This window comes from Paroedura picta, chromosome 1 (genome assembly GCF_049243985.1).
Source record: "Paroedura picta isolate Pp20150507F chromosome 1, Ppicta_v3.0, whole genome shotgun sequence".
Taxonomy (NCBI): Eukaryota; Metazoa; Chordata; class Lepidosauria; order Squamata; family Gekkonidae; genus Paroedura; species Paroedura picta.
Window position 1 is genome coordinate 130,326,584 of NC_135369.1, and position 22,253 is coordinate 130,348,836.

General features: G+C 41.7%; 1 long non-coding RNA gene across 1 annotated transcript in view; it reads right to left on the minus strand.

Moving 5' to 3' along the window:
- Positions 1–20,511, minus strand: part of LOC143842772 (uncharacterized) — a 97,857-nt gene extending 77,346 nt beyond the window's left edge. The window contains exons 1-4 of the long non-coding RNA XR_013233355.1: positions 20,459–20,511; positions 12,978–13,095; positions 8,984–9,051; positions 6,985–7,083 (exon numbers count right to left, since the gene is read on the minus strand). This is a non-coding gene — a long non-coding RNA (uncharacterized LOC143842772). The remainder of the gene's footprint in view (positions 1–6,984; positions 7,084–8,983; positions 9,052–12,977; positions 13,096–20,458) is intronic.
- Positions 20,512–22,253: the final 1,742 nt, after the last annotated feature.

A 22,253-nucleotide genomic window follows, 5' to 3' on the forward strand; every position in this document is an offset into this window, starting at 1 on the left:
TCCTCTATCCCACCCTGAATTGAAACAGAAAGTGTTCTGCCCTTGATTGGGGAAGCTCAGAAGGGGGGAAGCCAAGCACAGTAGGAGTCTCTTTCTTTTCTTGAATGAGTGGGAAGGAGAGGATTGAGGACAGAAGAGGAGGGAAAATAAATCCAAGAGGAAAATCTCTGCTGAGCTTCTGGTGCACAGTCACTTTAAGACAAACCTTGCAACCGGGAACCAGGAAATCTTTGAACTGATGCCCTGGCCAATTAGGGAAAACAGTTTTACCAAAGTGTTGAAGGCACGAGGCAGGAAGTTAATTCGCAAAAAGCAGGAAACTGCACACTACCTGATGCTGATTTAGCAAATATCAAGGGTTATATCCACTTCTGGATATTACGGGGAAAAGGTAGGGTCAATCCGGATCAATCATGCATGTTGCAGAGGGAAAATTTAAAGAAGCCAAAATCAAAGTGGAAATAGAATTCAGTGTAGATGGCAGGAATTCATTTGGACTGGGAGTGGGTAAAAACCCCCATGCAGACTATACCTTGATTGTTAGAAGTGGCACAGGGTTAAGGGAGAACTAAAGGATGCGTTGCTGCCAAACATTTTCATAGAACCATAGAATCATAGAATAACAGAGTTGGAAGGGGCCTTCTGGGTCATCTAGTCCAACTATGCAGGACACTCACAAGCCTATCGCTCAGCCACTGTAACCTACCACCTCCTTGAACCTTCACAAAATCAGCCTCTCCATCAGATGGCTATCCAGCCTCTGTTTAAAAAGTTCCAAAGAACGCACCAAATCCCAAGGAAGCCTGTTCCACTGAGAAACCGCTCTGTCATGAACTTCTTCCTGATGTTTAGACGGAATTTCTTTTGCATTAATTTCATCCTATTGGTTCTGGTCCATCCCTCTGGGGCAAGAGAGAACAACTCTGCTCCATCCTCTGTATGGCAGCCTTTTAAATACTCGAAATTTTCATATGCAAACAATGCTGGCCCTCAGATAAAAGAAGAAAGAAACACGAGGAGAAAGAAACAGTAAATCTCAAAGCACCCCCAAAATCATCCACACCCACAGAAACCAAAAGAATAGTTTGGAAGAAGTGATTAGGAAAAGAAGGGGGGGGGAGATCAGAATCCCTCAGTCAAACTGTTAATGTCCTACAAGCTGCCAGAGCAAATTCAGCTTTCAAGAAGGCAATTCTACAAATGCCTGGCTGGGAGTAACAAGCTCAGCTTGCCTTCGCAAAAGGCTATGCTATGAATGGCTGGCTGGGAGTAGGCTGTTATTTCAATTACCAGCGTATAAGCCGAGGAGGGCTTTTTTAGTGTTAAAAACTGTGCTGAAAAGCTTGGCTTATACACAAGTATATACGGTAAACTTAAAAAAAATTATACATGTATTTGCACACACAATTAAAATCTAGGTACTTTTGATTTTAGTGGTAAAACATGTTTTTACTTTTCAGGTTAAATTATCCTTAATCCTTATTAAACTCCAATGCTTGAACCATTTGAATCATGTTAGCCTTAAGAAAACCTGCTACTACCAAAATTCCACCTTCTGCACTCCTATTAAGGATGTAGGATCCCTGCCCTTGTTGGTATTTCAGCACCCTAGATTCATAATACTTATCATTGACTAGAATGTTTCTTAAAAGTACATTTTAAAAAGTGAATGTATTCACTTTACAGTAATCATTGAGCTGGCTAGCTTTGATCTACTTGTTTTGGAATGCTGAACCGATTAAAATCAAAGAGATTAACTAGAGTAAGTTGTTTGAAGATGGAAATCAAATAAATATTTTATGGAGTTCTCCAATTGCATGCTGAGCCACCCTACCACATACTATTCCATTACGAGAGTGTAATTGGACACACATACAAAACTAGGCACTCAGTTCAGTGAAGAATACAAGAGGAGAATTTGTGTATTGCTTTGGAATCATATTCCCCTTCCTAATCCTTGGTTCCCCTCTAACAGATGGACAATAAGAAGGAGGTTTCTGAACCTGCGGTATGCTTCTCAGAAATGATAAAGTTTCTGACCCAGGAAAATATATACCATATACCACCCTCTGTGAATCTGATTTATAGCCCTGCTCAGAGAAGACACACTTAAAGCCAGCACCAGATTAATGACAGAACTGTTCAATAATATACAAGTACAAATGTGACCTACTGATCAAAGTTAAGCAAGGCGAGTAGCTAAGCAGGCAAGCAGATAGATGTACTTTACAAAATAGGTTTAAGATTTAGCTCATTTTGGGCTGAAATGAAATTTAGTTCTTCCCTCTCTCCACGGGGAGGGGAATAAGCAACTTTTAGATATCTCTTGGAGTTATAACAGAGCTTTTAAAACTCATAATTAACTAATCTCATTTGAATCAGATGCTGGATTTCCTTTTACCTTATGGATTTCCTTTTGCCTCTTGTGGCATAGAGTGGTAAGCAGCAGCAGAAATGCTGTCTGAAGCTGTCTGCCCATGAGGCTGGGAGTTCAAACCCAGCAGCCAGCTCAAGGCTGACTCAGCTTTCCATCCTTCCGAGGTCGGTATAATGAGTACCCAGCTTGCTGGGGGGTAAACGGTAATGACTGGGGAAGACACTGGCAAACCACCCCATATTGAGTCTGCCATGAAAACGCTAGAGGGCATCACCCCAAGGGTCAGACATGACCCGGTGCTTGCACAGGGGATACCTTTTCCTTTATCTTTATTATGTCTAGGAAAAGAAATTATCCCTTAGACTTTGGTAGGCTTCCTATCAGGAATCAAGATTCTAGAAAGCTGAGCAGCTAAAACACAGAACAAAATATATCTATTTACTGTAGGCTTCTAGCCAGCAAACAAAGTGAGCTGGACACCGTTTTTTTACTAGAATATTAATATAGGTTTAAATGCAAAAAGATGAGACAATTGAAAAGTAAATCTCTCTATTCCTATCACTGATGTACAATTACTGCTTCATTCACATTAAAATTTGACTGCATTTCCATACACACTCAAAAGTGTTTACTTTTCATTCAAAATCATTTTAAAGCGTATTTCAAATGTTTATGGCATATATATTCCTGCACTGGTTTCCCACAACTGGCTGTTTCCCTATATCTGCTATTCTACCCCCCTCCCTGCCAACCAACAAAAATATTAACTTACAAACAAGGTTGTTTCCTTGATTGTCTCCAGATGACTAGAACAGGAGAATTGTGTGATGTCTTTGTTTCTCTAGCATCCCAGGTTTATCCATTTTATTCCCTGGCTCTTGAAATAGAGTTTGTTTGTGTTCATTGAGGATTTCAAATTGGATTGCAAATACTTTGCACATTCTTGAACTGCCACTGAGAACTATAGTTTAATAAGGTTACTTCTGAGCAGTCAACAACATAATGACTACTACTAGCTGCAGAATGTTACTCTATGGAGGCCTAAAAGAGCAAATATAATTAAGTGTTGCTTATTTATTTGTTTATTTTGAGCCCTTTCTCCTGTATTTTCATGACAGATCACAAGAAGGATGAAATTACATATAAAAATAGAATACAAAAATAAGAGTTAAGTAAAATATGCAAAGCATAATATTTTAAAATATTAAAAACAGAGAATTTCCCCAGTTATCTCTGTTATATGGGGGGGAGCGGGGGGGGGGGGTTACACAGAACCCCTTAGTTGAAGTATAATTTGGTGGATCCTGACAGGGAGGCCAGCAGATCTGAGATGTTGTTTCAAGACTCAACCATAGGCTCAGCAAAATGTCTCTGTTTTGCAAGTCCTTTAGAACCATTTAAGGTCCTGTAGGGCAGATTTTAGAGCCTCTTGTGGCGCAGAGTGGTAAGGCAGCCGTCTGAAAGCTTTGCCCATAAGGCTGGGAGTTCAATCCCAGCAGCCGGCTCAAGGTTGACTCAGCCTTCCATCCTTCCGAGGTCGGTAAAATGAGTACCCAGCTTGCTGGGGGGTAAACGGTCATGACTGGGGAAGGCACTGGCAAACCACCCCGTATTGAGTCTGCCATGAAAACGCTAGAGGGCGTCACCCCAAGGGTCAGACATGACTCGGTGCTTGCACAGGGGATACCTTTACCCTTACCTTTAGGGCAGATTTGCATTCCACTAATCTGGGGGCAGAATTTTAAAATGCCCTGGCACTGGGTGAGGCCAGTCTAATCTCTCTGGGTCCGGGCATCCAGCTAAGTTTTGTTCACAGGATCTCAAGTCTCTTTGGGGGATGTAAAGCTTGGGACCACTGCTGTAGGGGTATGAATGGTCTTTTGTGGGCATCAGAGTGGTAGGTGGCCTAACAGCTCCGAACTCTGTGGAGATGTCATTTAGAGACAAAGTCTGGTGGCAATTCAGGTCCCACAGATGGAAACAAACTGATAGTGAGCATCATCCAACCATAACAGGAATCACTCAGGCAACCCCAAAGATCATCCAAGCCACCAGGTCACCTTGAGACAAAGGAGATCCAGTAACAGTAGAACAGCCAAACATGGCTTTGGCAGCAACCCAAGGCTCCCCAGTGTATCTAAGGTTATCCAAAGCTGCTGAGGCCACCTAAAATCTCTGGAGGGCTACCAGAAGTCCTGCATCATCTGATGACTCACTAGCTGTCACAAGTCAAGATCTTCCCAGCTGCCTGCAATTTACAGTGGTTCCCAGGTTCTCCTGGGGTTAATTGAAAGTAATTGGTCCTCAAAGGTCACCCAGGCTACCAAAGGCCGCTATGCTTTGTCAGGGTTTCCTGGGGGCTATCATGATTTCTTAAGGCTTCCAAAATTGTTAAGTTACCAGGGCCTCTGAAGAGCTCTTTAGGGCTGCAGAAGCTGCTGAGACCTTCAGAGGCCTTTGAAGAGTATCCAAGGCATCCCAAGCTACCAGAGACAAAGTAGACTTACTTAGTCTCTGGGTCTCTCCAAGGACTTCCCAAGTTTCTCTGAGATTTTCTGATCTCCCTTTTGCTTAAAGCTATTCCAGGTTTAGGACTCTCTCCTTCATGCATCTGAATTTCCTTTCTTATTATAGATAATATACTGCAAGCATTCCACGGTTGGAGCTAATAATTCATTATAGACAGGCAGAGCATGGCTGCCTATGTGTGGAAGTGATCATGGCTTGATCTCCATGACTTTGACGTATAACTAATTCAAGGAAAATAGTAAACTAGGATCACTTATCAACAGCAGCTAATCAGACCCCTGCCTTTCTCAATGCCACCAATTGCACAGATTGTTTTAAAATGCTCAAAATAGTGCTTGTTTTAAATTGTAAGCAAATCATAAATATGAGTGAATAGAGTCATGTAAACAAAGCCTTTGAGAGGAAAGGAAATTCAGTCAAATTATTAGTAACAACAAAATGTTATATTAATGGAAGAAAATGTAAGTATAGTGACAATCAACTTTTGAGAATGCTAACCATCAACATGTTTCATATTCCTGGTTCATCAGTGGCAATAGAAATTGTTTGGTAGGAGGGCAATTCTGGCACTTCAAGAACAACAGTATTGGTATTTTGGCATGAATAGGACCACAACTTTACTAGCAATTTTCTTTGATGAATATAGGCACACTTCTCAGCAATGGGGGCAGATCCCACCAACCACTCTTCCCCTGCTGCAGCCAGCAGACCTCAGCCCCATGGGAAGTGAACCATCAGGAGGCCCGCCCTTGTGGATGAACAGCCATCTGGTCAAGCTCCCGTAACCATCAGGCCTGCTGGACCTTGGGAAGAGAAACCAAGAAAAGCCCCAAGGGCGTCAACCTATGTTGGAATATTAAACTTCCAAGAAATATACCGCTAATTTGGAGTGAGCATTTATTTGTGTTCAGTCACAACATGCAAACAAAATAAAAAAGAGAGAATAACATGGCAACCACTTCAACTCCTGTCATTTTGGAGAGTTGCTGAAGGGCATGGAGTTCACTGTGTTGGTTGTTTTCTGCTCAATTGAATCTAGCTAAGATTAAGGCCTGCCGAAGGCCTCATTTTGTACTGCCACTAGATCTGGAAGAATCCTCTTTTCTTTGTGCACAGATGTCAAACTCTGTGATTATTAAGAAGATAGATAATTTTCCAAGATGCACCTTTCAGTTGGTAAAATAAATGTGAAGTTACTTCATCTTTCATCCTAAAACAAGAGGCAAGTTTCTGCTGCCAATCTCAAGTTAGGACCTGGAATTCTCCCAGAATTACAACTGATCTCCAGACTAAAGAGATCTGGTCCCCAGGATGCATCAGAGGGTGGACTCTATGACATTATGCCCCACTGAGTTCCCTCCCCAGACTGAACCCCAAATCTCCAGAAATTTCCCAACTTTGTGATGGCAACCCTAGATCTAGTGCAGTGACTCATATTTCACAGTGGTTGCTTCTTTCTCTTGAGCCACACAACACCTGGTGTTCACAGGTAAACAGAGGTTCCAATTTTTACTTTACAGAAAGAAAAACGGTAAACAGTAAAATTGAGAAAAACTACCCTTTCTTGGTGGACTTTCAGCTCATTTCCCTCTTGCATTTCAACACTAGATCAAAGTTGCAAATATTTGCCCTTTGCTTCTGATCAGGAAGTAATATTGGTAAAGCAATTTGTAGTTTTAAGGAATATAAAATTAATTACAATATATTCTTCTTCAAAGACTAGTCCATGAGCAAGAGAACACACACACACACAGATGTTCTTCAAATCTCCAACAGATCTAGCAAAGTACATTGCCAAAGATATGCTGATAAATGCTTTTGAAAGAAGACAAAAGAAGTTCATTTTCCCATATAGACCATTTCTGAGGAAAAGGGAAGAGGTGATGTGAGAGTGGTGGGAGAATGCAAAATGACCCCTCCCCCCATCCATGAGGACAAAAAAAGTTTCACGCTTGAAATCTTGTTCTGAACTGTGACCCCAGCTTTGACTGGGCACCAACCGCAGCATGCCTGCCTCATCAGCCGCCGTCATAGCCACCCCAGGGTATAAAGCTCCAGCAGGGAGCTAGCTCCATTACCTGCATTCACTACTACCCAGCAGCCCACTGCCTCTTCCATGCGCACAGCCGAGACCCTGCCGAGAAATCAGCATGCAACCCAAGAAAGCATCCTTTCCCCTGGAATAAAAATTAATATTACTTGTCATATTTCATGTCTGAGCTCTTTTCATGCTTTATCCTCTGGTAATGAGGGCTAAATTACCAATATTAGTAGATTTTCATGGCTAGCACAGAAAGAGCTGTTACCAGAATAAATGTTTGCATTGCTTCTGTTGGACACAGGCTTTGCTAATGCAGCTTTGCTAATTATTTCTAAATAGGCAATAATCTGCATCCCCTAGCGCTGGGTAGTGGATTGGCCACGTACCTGCTATTTCCCTTATTTACATGTTTTACAACTTTATCAACTACACTAATTACACTCTGAACACTGTTTAAAATTTTCTGTTAATAGAGATACAATGATGCACCAGAGGATGTGTATTTATGCCATAATTACGCCTCTGTTCCTGTGATGCAGTCTCCAATTAGCTGTCGACGGTGGCACAAGCAGCTGCCTGGTATTCTAAAGCAGTGAAACATCTGCACGGCGGATGATACGCTCACATGGATTTTTTTTTTCTAAAGCCTAGAAATTTACACCCAAGGGAGTGCAGACAAATAGGAGCCTGTCATGTGTAGGGATGATTAGAAATCCTCACCATGGCAACATTGGAGCAGCCATGTCACGGAGTGAGGGGACACATGTCTAGATGAAAACGCTAAAAACACTTGCCTTCTCCCCCCCCCTCCCCTTTCAGGATTCCCAACTTCACCTCCCTCCTTCCCTCTTCCTCTTTTTTCACGTCCCTTTCTTCACATCTAAGGCCAACCAAAGCTGCAGGTTTAAAAAGGCCAAAACATTCCATCAATTTAAAGTATATGACATGGCACTTTTGTTGTTGTTGTTGTTTCAAGAAAATAGTGAGCTGTATAGCTAATGCAAAACATATTTGAATAGGCAAAAAGATCTAGTCATTGGAGAAAAGAGTAAGAATTTGAATAAAAGCGTTTAGGTGGGAATGAGCAAGTTTAGGGAATAAATACAGTATTTGATCCTAAAGGGCATTTGGGAACAATGTTTAACCTCCATTAATACCTACACATTCTTTCTGAATTCTTTGAATATGGTGTGTGTGTGCGGGGGGGGGGGAGGCAACCATCTACTAAACTGGTGTAAGGCCTTTGTAGTCATGTGTGGTTTTCAAGTCAACCTTTCTATGTAAAAAAAAACAGTTGTGGGAGGGAGTATCTTGCTATTATTCAACCTTTTTAAAAATATTGAAAGCTCTAATTATTGAGATAAGTTAATTATAGCATGTTCCTTCTGGGATACTACCATGGATTCCACCATATCAATTTAATAGAAAAGAATCATCATCATTAAGGAAGGTCAAAAGAAACTTTTTAATTTTACTGTCAAGGCAGCACAGTAGGTTTGATTTCACAATCTCAGATCATAATTGATCCTTCTGTAAATCAATTGCCAGGTCAGATTCAAAACAGGATTCTTCTCTCTCTCTCTCTCTCTCTCTCTCTCTCTCTCTCTCTCTCTCTCTTTTAGGGGGGGGGGGATAATACAGAGAATTTTCACAACCACTTAAAAGCCCTGGTAGCTGGCTGCTGTCCAGTGACCATTTTGCAAGTGGAACTGGATTTCATGTCTTTACAGTGAACATTTTATAGCTTCTAGAAGAAAATTCTCTGAATTTTAGTAACCTGTTCATTACTGGGTCCTCTTTTTGCGTCATTCACTGAATTTATTTGTAATTAGCTGTTGTCTTCTCTTCCGCTTATTGGTTCAGAGTTTTCATTTTATTTTTTTTAGCAAAGAAGGCAGCCAGGTATAATGCCTGCCTGAAATTTGCCCCCTCTGATCTGGATGTCACTTGCTGTCTCATGTCAGAGGTGTGTATGGGGCGGGGGGGGGGAGTCAAGCAGCTGGCATCATTGTGTTATTAAGTGATGAAGAACTTACCTCTGGTACTTAGCACAAGGTCAGAGGTAGTCTTTGTTTTATCAGTTTGTATGTTCCATAGCTGCATTCTGGAAGTAAACAAACAGGTCTTGGCATTAGATCCATGGAAGCCCTGCATCATTCTTTTGAAAGGTCCACCTGGATGCTCCTTTCCTAAAGCAGTCATATGCTGAAGTATGGGAAAGTGTACATAACTCATCCCATCCTGATTCTGGGGAATAGCTAGAACATTTACTGTCCCCCTTTTCATCACCCATAAGGGTGGCTGCAGAAATGTTGAAGAAAAGGGATGCCTACCTTCTCTCTCTGGGCCTAATCCCCACTATGTATACTAGCAAAAACAATGATGAGGAGGAGCAAATGTTGCATCCAACATTTTTAGTCCCTCTAGGCAGTTGACAAAAAATGTGGTCTGAGAGTAGATACCTGATCATGTTGATTGCTAATACCAAATCTAATCTGGAAATTTTTTCTACAGTTCAATGGGGGGGGGGGGTTCATGTAATGGAAATAGGTTTCCAGAAGAGGAACTCACACTGTGTGTAGAGAAAAAAAATCCCATAACCCCAGGCATTGTTCATGTGCTCCTGCACCATACAAATGCTGCTATAGCCCACTCTAATTCATGTTTACTTTCTGTGTATAATGGGATTAAATTCAAAGTAACTTTGCTTAAGATTGGACCTTAATCAAAATCTTTGAACACACTAACTCGCTTTTTTGGTCCCACTCCTCCTCCTCCTCCCTCCCATCCTGTATGTTGATTTGACCATTTGTTGGTGGGATTCCAAATGTGCTACACTCATAATTGTCTGTATTCTTCTTTCAAAAGAAATTGTAACCTTACGATTACAACATTAAATATTTCCCTTAAAAATTAGTCACATATTCAATCTCTCCAGCAAACCTCCAAACCAGTGAGACCATTAAGATGAATGTATAAGGATTTGGTCCCCATGAGATAGAAGTCACTGATTTTTTTTAAATGGTACTGACCATGATAGACTTGCAATTCCTGGAGACTTTGGGAGTGCAATCTGGGGAAGGTAGGGATGGGTAAACATCAGAATCCCATGTTTTAAGCAGTACAATGCAATTCCAGATCCTATGAATGTTCTTCTATCTCTTAAAATAGATTTATCCTTGATTTAGTTTGCCAGGCATATTTTGCAGATAGATGACTTGGCACTGGTGGGGGCGGGGATGTAGAATACTTCTGGGAATTGTCTTGGTATTAATATTAGAAATTCTGGACTGCATGCTTAGTGAGATTTAAAAAAAAAACTATTTTCACTTTACTTGAACAGCCTAAGCAGGGAGGGGAAATCTAGAAATATGACAGAGGGTGGGGGGTGGGGGGGGTGAGGTCCCTCCCCATTCTTCGTTGTCTCTACAAGATACCCCAACATTCTCTTACTTTCACCATATAAGTATACTTAGTGCAACATCTCTAATGTTGCAGACTGCTATTGTTACCATGCTGTATGCACAGACATTGTTCATTATGCATTGCACATACTCTGCTTTCCAATTCTCGTGTAGGCAAGAAGAGCCACTGTGTGTCAGTGCAAGGACAGAGTTGATCTGAAAAAACAAGTCATTTTTGGAAGCCAGCAGAAACTCCTACTGTGAAGCATTAAACGTGGCCCCTCTTAGATACACAGAATGGGGGTTCTGGTTGACTGAACACGGGCTGATAAGCTCCACACAGCTTTGAATGCTGTTTGCCCACATACTAATGTTAAACAAAAGAACTGCAGACTGCAGAGAAAGGATGCAGGTCAGACAACTAAATTGCTTAAACCCTTAGGCAGCCTTCTGAAAAGAGGGGGAAGGCATGAAAGAAAAAGATACGGGCTTTTATGCAGAATTGTTCCCTGTTTTATTATCCCAGTTAAGAAAATGATGGCAAGTTTTGCTTTGAACTCTATATTCCTCAAGTCAGACAAGAAAGCCACTATCCCCGACACAGGGTGCCACCGGTCATTCCACGAACAGCTAAAGATCTGCTCTACAGCACTCCAAATTACTAATACAATAAAAAGAGACAATAATATAGCTGAGCGGGGCAACACCAAGTATTGCTCTGGGGTGTGTGTGTATTTGGCTTTGGGAGCCATGCAGGTAATAACAGTCTGTCAGAGGAGTAATCCACTTTGCTCCATTAAAACTTTGTTAGATTTCCATTGTTGTAATTCTGTTCGACTCCATTACACCAACAGTTTAATAATAAATCTATGGCAAAGTATATCATTCTGACAACAGCTGAACCTGTCTCGGATGAAACAGTGATATGATTTCATTATGTACCGTCTATTGCTAATATAATAAAATATTGAACAACACTTGTCTGAGAAAAATGGGGGTTGGAAAGTACATAAAGCTCACTGTAGACTGTAGAGTGAACATTCCTTTAAAATATATAGTTTGCGTTACTCGCAAGCATTTAACCAGCCTGGCAAAAGACCTTTTTATTTTTTTACAGTATGCTGTGTCCTTCACAAAACACAGCCTCTTCCCACATCTACCAACAGAGCATTAAAAAAGTGGATGGGAATGAGGACAACACCTGCAGTGGATTAACCATGACAGCTAGCCAGGATAGCTGTAGAATACAGAGAGGAGTCGTCTATTTCTGACCTCTACTGTGACGGTATTGTCTCACAGCATCCAGTTGTGGAAGCGGGGACTCCCTTAACTCCTACTTTTTTAAAAACTTCTTGGCTGATCAGAACACAGAGATCCATTTAAAAAACATCAGATGTCAAGAGTACAATAGCCATATGCACACACCCATGGATGTAGCCTAATCACAGAGCTAAACAGATCAGCTCTGTTTCTAAGCTTGCCTATGTATACATTTTTTTCTCATGCAAGGGCTGGCAGAGAAGTAAGGGTGGCTGAAAGGTCAGTTGTGTCTAGTCCTAGCATGGGGTTCTGTAGAGGGGGCCACATTATCTTTCAATACAATCTCATAGAGGACTGAAGTATATTTGCATCTGGTGAATTATTACTCTTGGCGAATTAACAAGACTCCCAGAATGGTTGTCTCCTATGCTCTAATTTGTCTCTTAGAGCTCCTACATGTCTTCTTGGCTGACTCTGAAAAGAAATGGGAGAAGGGGCTGCAGCAATTGATTGTATTTAAGTACAGCTATTGTACAGAGTTTAACATTTGGTACTTAATATAAGTACTGGTTTGTGTTATTGGTTATTGGTGTGGGTAAATAATGAGTCCTCTGGCAATGTAGCTGGATAAGCTGGAGCAATCATGCTTGGTTTCTGAAAAACCTCCCCCCTCCCTTCTCAGCCGATACCTTCCACATGGCAATCTATGCCACAGGGCACCAACAACCAATCCACAACACAGAAGTCACTATCCTAAGATCCCCTATAATACCCCTGGCTTGCATTACCTGTGAAATAATCCCAAAGGGTCAAGAACTTGTTCTTGATCGACCTGGCATTGCATAGAAGCAGCACCTGTTCCACCCTAGCCCTCTCTTCTACAAATCTAGGGCAGGGACAGAGGTTTGAAGGGTGACGATCGCATCGACCAGGCCACTGACCATGGAAACTCCATGGTTGAGGCCCTCTAGGACCTACGTGCAATGTTGCCCCCTATTATTGAACCTCCCCAACCACTATACCTCCCTTCACCCAGAATTGTGCCAATCGTGTCACCAGGCACAGTCTTACCCCCCTCCTCCCTCCCTTCTCAGCCGATACCTTCCAGATGGCAAATCTATGACACAGGGTGTCAACAACCAATCCACAACACAGAAGTCACTATCCTAAGATCCCCTATAATATCTCACCCCTAGCAGCCTATCACACAGAATAGCAGTGTTCCTATCCCCAGCCTTAACTACTCTATATCTAATTCTAGCCGTAACAAATCTAACCCACCCACCCCAATACCCTCCCAACCCAAACCTCCCCCCTTCCACTGTTGACATTCTATGCTCAATCTATGCTCAGTCTAAATATTTACCAAACTTCAAAGCAATGGTGGCAGAACTTGGAAGACATGTTGAGGAGAATTCAGTGGAGGTTCCCTGCAACAGGCAGTCATTTTGACAGGTGCATGTTCAGGAGTGTCTGGAATGGATCTGGGGAAGCAAAAGGCATTAAACTCACATGTGCCATAATCTTCCAAAAATTGGAAATATAAAACAGGTCAAAACAGTACAGCTAAGATCAAACCTAATTTTATCTAGAGGAAGCTGGATGTACTATACTACAGGCCTCTCTGAATTGAAAACTAATAGTAATGAAGCTGACAGCATAGAAATTAATAGTTGCCTTATATCAAAAGAGAAATGAAATCACCACCAGTAAAACATAACACATTCTTATAACATGCAAGACTGAGCAAGACAAGCTATTGGGGAAAACTATTCTTGAAAAACATTAACACACATTTTAAAGGTTTGGAACAACAATTAAAAGATTTAAGAGTGCAATGCTAAACTCAAGCCCATCTTTCTAATCTCATGGATTTCATTTGATCTTTTAAAGGTTAGCTTTGTTTATAATTCCACTTTCCATGTGATGGTAAAGTAAGTTATGATACTTACTAACAATAGAATAAAAAATAAGATATAGAATGATGGGTAGGTGACATCATAACAGAACTGTGGAATTGATAGCTAATTCATTCATTATACAACAAGACAGCTTGCTGTGAATGGTGGGAAATAAATCTAATTTAAAAAACCCTATATTATATATAGTTTAAATATTAATTGAAACAGGAATTAACTTATAAGTATTCTGCAGCCATGCAGTCTGTGGGGTCAAATAGGTTGGTAACCCCTGTTCCTCATGAGGTGTACCTGGCTTTCTCAGCACTGGAACCCACCTGGTGGAATGCGCTCACAGACAAGCTGAGAGCCTTGATGGGACCTATCACAGTTCTGTAGGACCTATAAAATGGAGCTTTTCCACCAGGCATTTTGGTTGAGGCTAGATTAAAAGAGATCTTCCTCCCCTGATGTTCCAATGACCTACTCAGTTATCTCTGATACAGATAACAGCCATTTGGAGGCTTGGTGGTGGTTGTAGGAAGAGATCTTTTGGGGTGGTTGGGGACGGTGGGAGGAGGTTCTGAATTATGTTTTATTATTTTACTATATTTTATTCCTGATGTGAGCCATCACAAGCTAGCCGGCATTGGAGTGGCAGGATAAAAGATGAATGAATTAATTAATTAATTAATTAATTAATTTGGATGAACAGATTTTAGTAAACAGAAATTTTAGTAAACAGAGAACTTCAAGAGGAACTAAGAAAGAAAAGGAAAATGTTCAGGAAATGGAGGGAAGGACAGAGCTCTAAAGAAGAGTACCTACATTTTACTAGGCACTGTAGATCAATCATCAGAAAGGCCAAAGCTGAGAGTGAGCTAAGATTGGTCAAGGAAGCCCATTGTAACAAGAAAAGATTTTTCACTTATGTGAGGAGCAAACGTAAAGTAAAGGGGGCAATAGGCCCACTGTTGGGTGTGGATGGACAAACTCTAACGGAAGATGCAGAGAAAGCAGAAAGGCTTAGTGCCTATTTTACATCTGTTTTTTCCCCACAGGTCAAAGGATTTAGGCAAATCTAGAGATGGCAGTAGCCAAAGGATACTGTCTGGGTGGCAGGTTAACATGGATAGAGAGGTTGTTGAGAGGCATTTAGCTGCACTGGATGAGTTCAAATCCCCTGGTCCAGATGAAATGCACCCGAGAGTACTCAAAGAACTTTCCAGAGAACTTGCACAGCCCTTGTCCATCATCTTCGGGACCTCTTTAAGGACTGGAGATGTCCCGGAGGGCTGGAAGAGAGCAAACGTTATTCCGATCCTCAAAAAAGGGAGGAAGGATGACCCGGAAAACTACAGACCAGTGAGTCTGACCTCTGTTGTGGGGAAGATAATGGAGGAGATATTAAAGGGAGCGATCTACAAACATCTGGAGGACAATTTGGTGATCCAAGGAAGTCAGCATGGATTTGTCTCCAACAGGTCTTGCCAGACCAACCTGGTTTCCTTTTTTCACCAAGTAACAGATTTGCTGGATCGTGGAAATTCGGTTGATGTCATTTACTTGGATTTTAGTAAAGCTTTTGACAAGGTTCCCCATGATGTTCTGATGGATAAGTTGAAGGACTGCAATCTGGATTTTCAGATAGGTGGATAGGGCATTGGTTAGAGAACCGCACTCAAAGAGTGGTTGTCAATGGTGTTTCATCAGACTGGAGAGAGGTGAGTAGCGGGGTACCTCAGGGCTCAGTGCTCACCCTGGTACTTTTTAACATATTTATTAATGATCTAGATGAGGGGGTGGAGGGACTACTCATCAAGTTTGCAGATGACACCAAGTTGGGAGGACTGGCAAATACTCCGGATGATAGAGACAGAGTTCAACAAGATCTGAACACAATGGAAAAATGGGCAAATGAGAACATGATGCAATTTAATAAAGATAAGTGTAAAGTTCTGCATCTGGGTCAGAAAAATGAAAAGCATGCCTACTGGATGGGGGATACGCTTCTAGGTAACACTGTGTGTGAACGAGACCTTGGAGTACTTGTGGATTGTAAACTAAACATGAGCAGGCAGTGTGATGCGTCAGTAAAAAAGGCGAATGCCATTTTGGGCTGTATCAACAGGGGCATCACATCAAAATCACAAGATGTCATAGTCCCATTGTATACGGCACTGGTCAGACCACACCTGGAGTACTGTGTGCAGTTCTGGAGGCCTCACTTCAAGAAGGACGTAGATAAAATTGAAAGGGTACAGAGCAGAGCGATGAAGATGATCTGGGGCCAAGGGACCAAGCCCTATGAAGATAGGTTAAGGGACTTGGGAATGTTCAGCCTGGAGAAAAGGAGGTTGAGAGGGGACATGATAGCCCTCTAAGTATTTGAAAGGTTGTCACTTGGAGGAGGGCAGGATGCTGTTTCTGTTGGCTGCAGAGGAGAGGACATGCAGTAATGGGTTTAAACTTCAAGTACAACGATATAGGCTAGATATCAGGAAACAATTTTTCACAGTCAGAGTAGTTCAGCAGTGGAATAGGCTGCCTAAGGAGGTGGTGAACTCGCCCTCACTGGCAGTCTTCAAGCAAAGGCTGGATACACACTTTTCTTGGATGCTTTAGGATGCTTAGGGCTGATCCTGCATTGAGCAGGGGGTTGGACTAGATGGCCTGTATGGCCCCTTCCAACTCTAAGATTCTATGATTCGATAATTCTATGATTATATGAATGAATGAATGAATTTTATGTGTAGCAAGGGAAAAATTATATATTCCTGTAAACATTATAGTAATATTCAACCAACTGAGAGTTCTCCATAGTATGTAGTCATATCCCGTATTAAGGCCTTATGCAATCTGGGACCTGCGTGCCTGTGGGACCACCTCTTTGAATACACTCCCCAAAGAGCACTTTGCCCAGCAAATTCCAACTTGCTAGGTTGTCCTCAGCCCCACTGAATGGTGCTTGACCTCATCCAGAGCCTTTTTGTCTTTGTTCTAGCATGGAGGAATGAGCTGCCAGCAGAGACCTGGTCCCTTATGGAACTGCCAAAGTTCCAAAGGGCCTGCAAAATGGTGCCCTTCCACCAGGCATTTAGTTGAGGTCAAGGGCTGCACTCTTTGCCAGCAGAATGCGTTCCCCCTCCTAAATCTCCTTTCCTCCATCTGAGCCTGGTTTGGAAATTCAAGTTCCACCTATGCGATCCCAGGCTTATTGGGAGGAAAATGACAGAGCATGTTCTTAGTCTGATTAATTTTAAACCAATTAATTTTAGTATTCATTGAAATTATATTTTATTGTTTCAGGATCTGAATTGTTGTAACCCAAGACAGTTTTGGCGAGGGGCAGCCTAGAAGTCTAAAAATAAATAAAAGTTTTATCACTTCAGTGTAGAAGGATACAGGTTTGCACTTCATACATATGAAGTAGCCTTAAGTCTAAAGCTAGAAACTGATTATATTGTTGGCAATTTTCTGTCTTGTCAATTTAGTTAGAGTCAAACGTGCCTGAAACTACATGTTACAGTTCATGAGGAAAAAGAGTTTCTCCTGTACCACCTCTCCCATAATATTTAGCAATGCAAAGTATGTGATGTGATATCATGGAAGTCAATCAAATGGAACAGGAACAGTGAAATGCTTCACACAATGATATCACATCACATATTTTGCAATACTAAGAGATTAAAGGGCAGGGGAAAACTCATTTTGTTCTCAAAATGAAGTTCATTCTCTATCCTCATAAATAAACAGATAATTTCCAACTGCTACTGTGTTAGAGCAGTCCTAGCTGCAGATGGGGAAAATGCAAGATTTGAAGAACCCCAACAGGATGCTTCTGGTTTCAAGAGGTCCCTTTCAGGAAGAAGGGCTGCTTACAGCAACTTGCAGAATTTGAACATTACTAGGGGAAAATAAAAGGTCAACAATTAAGCATGAAAATGAAGTCTTCTGCTCACTTATAATGTTCATCAAGTTTAAAACATCATATTCAGTCAATGATTGGACTTATAGTTGCATGGGGGAGAGGTGAGGCACTCTGTGGGTGCTAATCTTCTCATGGTCCCTGGCCCCAGGGATGTACACCTGGCCTCAACACAGGCCAGGGCCTTTTCAGTCCTGGCCCTAACTGGTGGAATGAGCTCCTGGAAGACCTGCAGGCCCTGATGGAGAAGTCTAAGTTCTGCAGCTCTTCCATCAGGTCTTCGGTTGAGGCTAGAGCTAGGAACAACTGGGGCCCCCTCCTCAGACCACACTGTAACATCTTGCAAACCCACCCCTCAAGGCAGCTGGCTGGCTGGGAAGGGGGAGGGGGGATTATGCCACTTTCTTATGTCTGTTTTAAAGGGAGTTTATTGGTTTTATTCAGGGGGGGCGGGTTATCTGTTATGCAACCTGCCACAAGTTTCCTTTCTAGAAATGTAATAAATAAATAAATAAATAAATTTGTCTACTTCTATTTTACTAATAATGACTGTTAGCTTAATGCTCTTAAAATTAGTTTTATACTTAAGTTGTAATCAAATGTAAGGAATGGACATTGTTGAGTATTTCACAGTTCTGAAACAGGTTGTGTACTTTCAACAGCATCTACAGCTAATAAATGGACTTAATACAAACACAAACACACACAGACACTTTCCCAAATATGTCATCATAAAATTGATATCCCCCTTATGTTCCTGTGAGTATGTGTGTAGCTTACACTATTATCTTCAGTTGCATGAGCAGAGAATCTTTAAAATATGCACATTTCCAAATGAATTCCTGAACAAGAAATACACACGCAATAGATATCCCTGAAGCCCCTGGAAGAGGAGCTGTAAAGTACAGTCAATCAAAACAGATTTTTTACAGTACTTTCAATTAAAACTGTGCCTATGAGGTCCACATATGCATGATGAGTTCTTGAAAAAAGAGGAGAAATGAAGGGATTCTGTTACATTTCATGGTGGATGAATGCTAACTAAATAGAGTAGTCATCTGCTGTTCATTGAAATTCCCTCAAGTAATGATTTCAGATCAGATATGCCTTTTCATTGTACAATCTAAAATAATGTCATTTTGGGTACAGAAACTCGAAATCCTAAACATTATGCAAAAGAGAACTGAAAAATAATTATGAGCTCATCAACTTCAAGCAAAGTTTCTTCTTTGTTAAGCAGCAAACGTCAAAGTGCTTTTCCTCCATTTCTTTCATTTTTAGAGGGAAAGTCCATTTTTTAAAGTCATTTGTTACATTATTTGTGTAGTAGTTTTGCTGTTTCATGGATGTTTTGCTCTTTCCTTCAAAAATATCTAGATATAAAATATTATATCAAGATGTCCAAAGCAGTCTTTGGACATGAAATGATCCAAATTATTAGTATCATAAGTAACTGTTCAATACACCTAATTCTCAACATGGCTAAGTCTGTGGATACATAAAGACAGCTATTGGAGCCACAAACAGACAGGGCAGATGTTGAAACATATCTGGAAAAGCCCCAGGTTTGTAGGAAAAACTTTGTTGTTGTTCTTAGGTGCGAAGTCGTGTCCGACCCATTGCAACCCCATCGACAATGATCCTCCAGGCCTTCCTGTCCTCTACCATTCCCCGGAGTCCATTTAAGTTTGCACCTAATGCTTCAGTGACTCCATCCAGCCACCTCATTCTCTGTTGTCCCCTTCTTCTTTTGCCCTCAATCGCTCCCAGCATTAGGCTCTTCTCCAGGGAGTCCTTCCTTCTCATGAGGTGGCCAAAGTATTTGAGTTTCATCTTCAGGATCTGGCCTTCTAAGGAGCAGTCAGGGCTGATCTCCTCTAGGACTGACCAGTTTTGTTCGCCTTGCAGTCCAAGGGACTCGCAAGAGTCTTCTCCAGCACCAGAGTTCAAAAGCCTCAATTCTTTGACGCTCGGCCTTCCTTATGGTCCAACTTTCGCAGCCATACATTGCAACTGGGAATACCATAGCCTTGACTAGATGCACTTTTGTTGCCAGGGTGATGTCTCTGCTTCTTAGGATGCTGTCTAGATTTGCCATAGCTTTCCTCCCCAGGAGCAAGCGTCTTTTAATTTCTTTGCTGCAGTCCCCATCTGCAGTGATCTTGGAGCCCAGGAAAATAAAATCTGTCACTACCTCCATTTCTTCCCCATCTATTTGCCAGGAATTGAGAGGGCTGGATGCCATGATCTTTGTTTTCTTGATATTGAGTTTCAAGCCAACTTTTGCACTCTCCTCCTTCACCCACATCAACAGGCTCTTTAGTTCCTCTTTGCTTTCTGTCATTAGGCTGGTATCATCTGCATATCTGAGGTTGTTGATATTTCTCCCTGCAATATTGATCCCAATTTGTGTCTCCTCTAATCCCGCCTTTCTCATGATGTGCTCCGCATTCTTTGGCATTGCCCTTCATTTGGATTGTAATGTAAAATGACCTTTTCCAATCCTGTGGCCACTTTTAAGTTTTCCAAATTTCCTGGCATATTGAGTGTAGCACTTTTACTGCATTGTCTTTTAAGATTTTGAATAGTTCAACTAGTCACCTCCACTAGTTTTATTGTTGACTTCCTAAGGCCCATTTTACTTCACATTCCAGGATGTCTGGCTCCAGGTCAGTGACTACCCCCTCATGGAATTAATACCTCCCCAATAATAGAAGAGCCTCTTGTGGCGCAGAGTGGTAAGGCAGCAGACATGCAGTCTGAAAGCTCTGTCCATGAGGCTGGGAGTTCAAACCCAGCAGCCGGCTCAAGGTTGACTCAGCCTTCCATCCTTCCAAGGTCGGTAAAATGAGTACCCAGCTTGCTGGGGGGTAAAGGGTAATGACTGGGGAAGGCACTGGCAAACCACCCCGTATTGAGTCTGCCATGAAAATGCTGGAGGGCATCACCCCAAGGGACAGACATGACCCAGTGCTTGCATAGGAGATACCTTTATCTTAATAATAGAAGCAACATACATACCTTTAAGAAACCAATTTCCTTTCTAGTGGTCATTATGGGGGTTGCTAAGCAACCATGACAGCATTACCAGCATTCACACCTTGGTTTCTGTCAGAAAAAATGGGAAGAGGAATATCATAGAGATGTTTTGACTTTTGAGAGTGGACTCATTGAGGCCAGGCCTAGCAGCAACCACTAGATGACTTGATGGAAGGTCAAATAAAAGGTGGGTGAGTAGGAAGAAGAAAAGAAAGTAGGGGAAGTTTGTCAGAAAAAGGGAAGGAAGAAAGAACATGGGTGGATAAATACAGGAGAAAGTGAGGTGCTCCTCACAAATCCTTGCATGTTCATCCCTGTAAAACTGGGACCAGCCTAGTGGTCATCATCACACAACTGGGTCACAGTTTTTTAAGGGAAAAGCTGCCTGGGGAAGGAACAAGGAAAAGCTCCAAAACAGGGAGCTAAATAATTGTAGTTTGGCTGGTGGGTGGGAAGGAGATTTAAAAAACAGGAAAGGGGGAGAAAGGCTAATGGGAGCTTTAGGGGAAGGAAAGAGAAAACAATAGAAGAGGGGGAAATGAGATTCCCCCAACAAGGCCTAGCAAGTCTCCCTTTTAAAGGTATCGATTATTGATAAATACAATATAACATGTTGTTGTTGTTGTTGTTTCTTGGCCATCCCTCCCTGGAGATGACTAATAACAGTATTTTGTTTAACTTTGCATCAAGCCAAATGAACCAAATGCATTAATTTGCAGTGATCCTAAGAATCACTGAAAAACTAACTATACACTTTCCTTTAATATCAGTTTCCATTATGAATGCTTAGGAAATTAATTGTGCTACATTAACATGGCGCAGAGTGGTAAGGCAGCGATATGCTGTCTGAATCTGTCTGCCCATGAGGTTGGGAGTTCAATCCCAGCAGCCGGCTCAAGGTTGACTCAGCCTTCCATCCTTCCGAGGTCGGTAAAATGAGTACCCAGCTTGCTGGGGGGTAAACGGTGATGACTGGGGAAGGCACTGGCAAACCACCCCGTATTGAGTCTGCCAAGAAAACGCTAGAGGGCGTCACCCCAAGGGTCAGACATGACTCGGTGCTTGCACAGGGGATACCTTTACCTTTACCTTTAACAACAAGGTTTTGAGTCTGGTGCATGTGAAAATGCTCTGAAATGTTCCACACTGTTGTGACAGTGTAGGATCAGACCTACTGCTATGCTCCAGTCACAGGGCAAGTGCAAGAGAAAAAACTCATGCTTCCGGTTTCATGTCATGGTCCAACATTCTGTCTGAAGATGTATCATGGCTGTGTTGTGTGCCAAGAAGCCCTTTGTATTTCACTTTAAGTGACTGAGAACAGCATCATCCTCAAGCACAGGTTTGACTTTGTGTTGGCAAAACAGTGTAACAAGAAAGATTGCAGGGGTTATTAAAAGCAAGTGAAACACTGCTATGTGACTTTACACCATTTTCTTTCACAGAATGCTCCAATGAATGAAGCATCAACTATCTACCAATAATTTCATGGCACCAGATATAACAGTAATAGAATTGCTGTCTGTGTGAAAACATTGCAGGGAATCAGATTTCTAAAAAAAATCAATATTTCAAGTCCTGTGGAATTAAATTAGTCACATGGCAACTTCAGCATCATTTGGGACATTCTTAGTTCACTCAAACTACTTCTGTCCAAAGGAGTGAAAATGGTCTCTTACTCAATGGCAACAGTAGCAAATTGCATAGAGGTGGATCCAAGTGTGTTCATATGCCTGTCTTTGCCCTTCTCCCTTTCTCTCTGTAGCATCTGTATAAA